The sequence below is a fragment of the Colossoma macropomum genome, unplaced genomic scaffold, assembly GCF_904425465.1.
Source record: "Colossoma macropomum unplaced genomic scaffold, Colossoma_macropomum, whole genome shotgun sequence".
In the NCBI taxonomy this organism is placed as follows: domain Eukaryota; kingdom Metazoa; phylum Chordata; class Actinopteri; order Characiformes; family Serrasalmidae; genus Colossoma; species Colossoma macropomum.
In genome coordinates, this window is record NW_023494790.1 from 27,473,058 (window position 1) to 27,479,349 (window position 6,292).

At 48.4% G+C, this 6,292-nt stretch overlaps 8 non-coding genes across 8 annotated transcripts; all 8 read left to right on the forward strand.

Moving 5' to 3' along the window:
• Nucleotides 1–138: 138 nt before the first annotated feature.
• Nucleotides 139–220, forward strand: trnal-aag. Its single transcript has one exon. It is a non-coding gene; the product is annotated as a tRNA-Leu (tRNA).
• A 248-nt stretch (nucleotides 221–468) lies between these two features.
• On the forward strand, nucleotides 469–550 carry trnal-uag. The gene has a single exon. It is a non-coding gene; the product is annotated as a tRNA-Leu (tRNA).
• A 1,343-nt stretch (nucleotides 551–1,893) lies between these two features.
• trnal-aag lies at nucleotides 1,894–1,975 on the forward strand. The gene has a single exon. It is a non-coding gene; the product is annotated as a tRNA-Leu (tRNA).
• Nucleotides 1,976–2,223: 248 nt separating this feature from the next.
• On the forward strand, nucleotides 2,224–2,305 carry trnal-uag. Its single transcript has one exon. It is a non-coding gene; the product is annotated as a tRNA-Leu (tRNA).
• Nucleotides 2,306–3,648: 1,343 nt separating this feature from the next.
• trnal-aag lies at nucleotides 3,649–3,730 on the forward strand. The gene has a single exon. It is a non-coding gene; the product is annotated as a tRNA-Leu (tRNA).
• A 248-nt stretch (nucleotides 3,731–3,978) lies between these two features.
• trnal-uag lies at nucleotides 3,979–4,060 on the forward strand. Its single transcript has one exon. It is a non-coding gene; the product is annotated as a tRNA-Leu (tRNA).
• Nucleotides 4,061–5,414: 1,354 nt separating this feature from the next.
• trnal-aag lies at nucleotides 5,415–5,496 on the forward strand. The gene has a single exon. It is a non-coding gene; the product is annotated as a tRNA-Leu (tRNA).
• A 248-nt stretch (nucleotides 5,497–5,744) lies between these two features.
• trnal-uag lies at nucleotides 5,745–5,826 on the forward strand. The gene has a single exon. It is a non-coding gene; the product is annotated as a tRNA-Leu (tRNA).
• Nucleotides 5,827–6,292: the final 466 nt, after the last annotated feature.

Genomic DNA, 6,292 nt, shown 5'->3' on the forward strand with positions numbered 1-6,292 from the left:
AAAGGAAGCGACACGGCGGTTTGGCGTAGGGTAGCGTTTCCGAGGGGTCGAAGGCGTGGGATTAAGCTTCGATGGATTACCGCCGGACTGAGGCCGCAGAATGTCACGAAAAGGAAGTGACAGGGAGCTGTGGCGGGCGGTAGCGTGGCCGAGCGGTCTAAGGCGCTGGATTAAGGCTCCAGTCTCTTCGGGGGCGTGGGTTCGAATCCCACCGCTGCCAGGACAGCTTTTGAGGAAAAACCCGTCAAGGTGTACGACAGCATTCAAGGGCTTCTAAGTCCTATCGTGTGTGGCTTTACTGAATATCAGCCACAGCAATGATGGTAGCAGGAAGTACTGCCTTGAAGTGTCTTGCACTTTCACTGTCTTCTGCTGCTTTCATAAAGAGGCAAGTTTATTCTGAGCCTCCGCCATCATACAGAAACCAGAGTTCCTTCAAAGCGCCTACCTTCGGCCTTTACGTCCCGAGGTAGTGTGGCCGAGTGGTCTAAGGCGCTGGATTTAGGCTCCAGTCTCTTCGGAGGCGTGGGTTCGAATCCCACCGCTGCCAGTCAGGGTTTTGCGAACACTCTAGATCGCACCTAGCAAGGGCTTTATTGACAGTGGCCTTCCAGAGACTTGGCATCCTGCTTAATGCGAAATAACCAGCAGCCGTTTCATCATGCCTGACCTCTGTGCTGACCTCTCTAATCATTCGAAGCGTGTTGCTGTCTGTTCTCAGGGCAGCAAGAAAATCAGCCATAGCGAAATACAACCCTGGTCATAGTTTGTAAATGGCATCTGAGCCTTACCATCATCTCAGACGTGAAAGACAAAGATGCAATTTTTTCCTGTCATGTGAAGATCGAATGGGAACCAAAGTGTTTCAAAATGCAAGTGTAAATGCTCCCAGGACGAATTTAAACCAGATACAAATGCGATCGCTCATACCACTTCAGGAGATGGTCTGAGAAACACTTGAGCCACATGTTATAGCAGTGCAAGCGCATCTGTCTCTCCAAGGCACATTCAACAGCAAAAATCCTTCCCAGTACAATCGAAACTCCTCCCCATGCAGTACGTCACTGGGCACGTGATTCGTGTCAAAGAGGAAGATAATTATAGGGCACAGCCATGGTTGGGGAGCAGACAAAACAAAATGCCCAATAGCAATATTGAAAGAGAGTACTGTGCAAAACAAAGTGCAGACAAAGAGGCTGAACGTTTAAACAATTGGAAACCGCTTGCCGCGTAACGAGCGGATTTGCGTATTCCGTCCCACGCAGCAATCGGATTTCACTCCGACTAACCGGAGACACGTTCGACCGCCAAACGTAAATGCATGTGGCTAAAGGACAAAATCCAGATACCAGTCACATCAAGTGAGCAGGTGTAATCAGGGTCAAAGACATGCTCAGAATGTGGTGGCATCTGTGTGTAGGAAGTCGAATCTTCTTAGAAGTTTGACTGAAACGTTATTGAAAGCGTTTTTCACCCCTTTTTGTAAAGCGTCTTGCTGAATGAGTGTATTCAACTTAGGTGAGCTTTGTTTGTTTTGTTCAGCTGATTTCCCGGTAACTATTTTCAAAAAGGCTTTTTAATTTGCCAGTGGATGGATAGTGGGATTTTGAAGCATGGTCCCCTCTAAATCGTAGAGTGTGGCTCTCCAGGAACGCGTGCAATTTGATGGGCAAAAATTTAGAAGACAAAGCCGTGGTTCTGTCTGTCTGTCAACAAAATAAACTTTTACCATTACTTTCTTGGGAAATGTCTGGGAAAGGAAGCGACACGGCGGTTTGGCGTAGGGTAGCGTCTCCGAGGGGTCGAAGGCGTGGGATTAAGCTTCGATGGATTACCGCCGGACTGAGGCCGCAGAATGTCACGAAAAGGAAGTGACAGGGAGCTGTGGCGGGCGGTAGCGTGGCCGAGCGGTCTAAGGCGCTGGATTAAGGCTCCAGTCTCTTCGGGGGCGTGGGTTCGAATCCCACCGCTGCCAGGACAGCTTTTGAGGAAAAACCCGTCAAGGTGTATGACAGCATTCAAGGGCTTCTAAGTCCTATCGTGTGTGGCTTTACTGAATATCAGCCACAGCAATGATGGTAGCAGGAAGTACTGCCTTGAAGTGTCTTGCACTTTCACTGTCTTCTGCTGCTTTCATAAAGAGGCAAGTTTATTCTGAGCCTGCGCCATCATACAGAAACCAGAGTTCCTTCAAAGCGCCTACCTTCGGCCTTTACGTCCCGAGGTAGTGTGGCCGAGTGGTCTAAGGCGCTGGATTTAGGCTCCAGTCTCTTCGGAGGCGTGGGTTCGAATCCCACCGCTGCCAGTCAGGGTTTTGCGAACACTCTAGATCGCACCTAGCAAGGGCTTTATTGACAGTGGCCTTCCAGAGACTTGGCATCCTGCTTAATGCGAAATAACCAGCAGCCGTTTCATCATGCCTGACCTCTGTGCTGACCTCTCTAATCATCCGAAGCGTGTTGCTGTCTGTTCTCAGGGCAGCAAGAAAATCAGCCATAGCGAAATACAACCCTGGTCATAGTTTGTAAATGGCATCTGAGCCTTACCATCATCTCAGACGTGAAAGACAAAGATGCAATTTTTTCCTGTCATGTGAAGATCGAATGGGAACCAAAGTGTTTCAAAATGCAAGTGTAAATGCTCCCAGGACGAATTTAAACCAGATACAAATGCGATCGCTCATACCACTTCAGGAGATGGTCTGAGAAACACTTGAGCCACATGTTATAGCAGTGCAAGCGCATCTGTCTCTCCAAGGCACATTCAACAGCAAAAATCCTTCCCAGTACAATCGAAACTCCTCCCCATGCAGTACGTCACTGGGCACGTGATTCGTGTCAAAGAGGAAGATAATTATAGGGCACAGCCATGGTTGGGGAGCAGACAAAACAAAATGCCCAATAGCAATATTGAAAGAGAGTACTGTGCAAAACAAAGTGCAGACAAAGAGGCTGAACGTTTAAACAATTGGAAACCGCTTGCCGCGTAACGAGCGGATTTGCGTATTCCGTCCCACGCAGCAATCGGATTTCACTCCGACTAACCGGAGACACGTTCGACCGCCAAACGTAAATGCATGTGGCTAAAGGACAAAATCCAGATACCAGTCACATCAAGTGAGCAGGTGTAATCAGGGTCAAAGACATGCTCAGAATGTGGTGGCATCTGTGTGTAGGAAGTCGAATCTTCTTAGAAGTTTGACTGAAACGTTATTGAAAGCGTTTTTCACCCCTTTTTGTAAAGCGTCTTGCTGAATGAGTGTATTCAACTTAGGTGAGCTTTGTTTGTTTTGTTCAGCTGATTTCCCGGTAACTATTTTCAAAAAGGCTTTTTAATTTGCCAGTGGATGGATAGTGGGATTTTGAAGCATGGTCCCCTCTAAATCGTAGAGTGTGGCTCTCCAGGAACGCGTGCAATTTGATGGGCAAAAATTTAGAAGACAAAGCCGTGGTTCTGTCTGTCTGTCAACAAAATAAACTTTTACCATTACTTTCTTGGGAAATGTCTGGGAAAGGAAGCGACACGGCGGTTTGGCGTAGGGTAGCGTTTCCGAGGGGTCGAAGGCGTGGGATTAAGCTTCGATGGATTACCGCCGGACTGAGGCCGCAGAATGTCACGAAAAGGAAGTGACAGGGAGCTGTGGCGGGCGGTAGCGTGGCCGAGCGGTCTAAGGCGCTGGATTAAGGCTCCAGTCTCTTCGGGGGCGTGGGTTCGAATCCCACCGCTGCCAGGACAGCTTTTGAGGAAAAACCCGTCAAGGTGTACGACAGCATTCAAGGGCTTCTAAGTCCTATCGTGTGTGGCTTTACTGAATATCAGCCACAGCAATGATGGTAGCAGGAAGTACTGCCTTGAAGTGTCTTGCACTTTCACTGTCTTCTGCTGCTTTCATAAAGAGGCAAGTTTATTCTGAGCCTCCGCCATCATACAGAAACCAGAGTTCCTTCAAAGCGCCTACCTTCGGCCTTTACGTCCCGAGGTAGTGTGGCCGAGTGGTCTAAGGCGCTGGATTTAGGCTCCAGTCTCTTCGGAGGCGTGGGTTCGAATCCCACCGCTGCCAGTCAGGGTTTTGCGAACACTCTAGATCGCACCTAGCAAGGGCTTTATTGACAGTGGCCTTCCAGAGACTTGGCATCCTGCTTAATGCGAAATAACCAGCAGCCGTTTCATCATGCCTGACCTCTGTGCTGACCTCTGCTAACCTCTCTAATCATCTCGAAGCGTGTTGCTGTCTGTTCTCAGGGCAGCAAGAAAATCAGCCATAGCGAAATACAACCCTGGTCATAGTTTGTAAATGGCATCTGAGCCTTACCATCATCTCAGACGTGAAAGACAAAGATGCAATTTTTTCCTGTCATGTGAAGATCGAATGGGAACCAAAGTGTTTCAAAATGCAAGTGTAAATGCTCCCAGGACGAATTTAAACCAGATACAAATGCGATCGCTCATACCACTTCAGGAGATGGTCTGAGAAACACTTGAGCCACATGTTATAGCAGTGCAAGCGCATCTGTCTCTCCAAGGCACATTCAACAGCAAAAATCCTTCCCAGTACAATCGAAACTCCTCCCCATGCAGTACGTCACTGGGCACGTGATTCGTGTCAAAGAGGAAGATAATTATAGGGCACAGCCATGGTTGGGGAGCAGACAAAACAAAATGCCCAATAGCAATATTGAAAGAGAGTACTGTGCAAAACAAAGTGCAGACAAAGAGGCTGAACGTTTAAACAATTGGAAACCGCTTGCCGCGTAACGAGCGGATTTGCGTATTCCGTCCCACGCAGCAATCGGATTTCACTCCGACTAACCGGAGACACGTTCGACCGCCAAACGTAAATGCATGTGGCTAAAGGACAAAATCCAGATACCAGTCACATCAAGTGAGCAGGTGTAATCAGGGTCAAAGACATGCTCAGAATGTGGTGGCATCTGTGTGTAGGAAGTCGAATCTTCTTAGAAGTTTGACTGAAACGTTATTGAAAGCGTTTTTCACCCCTTTTTGTAAAGCGTCTTGCTGAATGAGTGTATTCAACTTAGGTGAGCTTTGTTTGTTTTGTTCAGCTGATTTCCCGGTAACTATTTTCAAAAAGGCTTTTTAATTTGCCAGTGGATGGATAGTGGGATTTTGAAGCATGGTCCCCTCTAAATCGTAGAGTGTGGCTCTCCAGGAACGCGTGCAATTTGATGGGCAAAAATTTAGAAGACAAAGCCGTGGTTCTGTCTGTCTGTCAACAAAATAAACTTTTACCATTACTTTCTTGGGAAATGTCTGGGAAAGGAAGCGACACGGCGGTTTGGCGTAGGGTAGCGTCTCCGAGGGGTCGAAGGCGTGGGATTAAGCTTCGATGGATTACCGCCGGACTGAGGCCGCAGAATGTCACGAAAAGGAAGTGACAGGGAGCTGTGGCGGGCGGTAGCGTGGCCGAGCGGTCTAAGGCGCTGGATTAAGGCTCCAGTCTCTTCGGGGGCGTGGGTTCGAATCCCACCGCTGCCAGGACAGCTTTTGAGGAAAAACCCGTCAAGGTGTACGACAGCATTCAAGGGCTTCTAAGTCCTATCGTGTGTGGCTTTACTGAATATCAGCCACAGCAATGATGGTAGCAGGAAGTACTGCCTTGAAGTGTCTTGCACTTTCACTGTCTTCTGCTGCTTTCATAAAGAGGCAAGTTTATTCTGAGCCTCCGCCATCATACAGAAACCAGAGTTCCTTCAAAGCGCCTACCTTCGGCCTTTACGTCCCGAGGTAGTGTGGCCGAGTGGTCTAAGGCGCTGGATTTAGGCTCCAGTCTCTTCGGAGGCGTGGGTTCGAATCCCACCGCTGCCAGTCAGGGTTTTGCGAACACTCTAGATCGCACCTAGCAAGGGCTTTATTGACAGTGGCCTTCCAGAGACTTGGCATCCTGCTTAATGCGAAATAACCAGCAGCCGTTTCATCATGCCTGACCTCTGTGCTGACCTCTGTGCTAACCTCTCTAATCATCCGAAGCGTGTTGCTGTCTGTTCTCAGGGCAGCAAGAAAATCAGCCATAGCGAAATACAACCCTGGTCATAGTTTGTAAATGGCATCTGAGCCTTACCATCATCTCAGACGTGAAAGACAAAGATGCAATTTTTTCCTGTCATGTGAAGATCGAATGGGAACCAAAGTGTTTCAAAATGCAAGTGTAAATGCTCCCAGGACGAATTTAAACCAGATACAAATGCGATCGCTCATACCACTTCAGGAGATGGTCTGAGAAACACTTGAGCCACATGTTATAGCAGTGCAAGCGCATCTGTCTCTCCAAGGC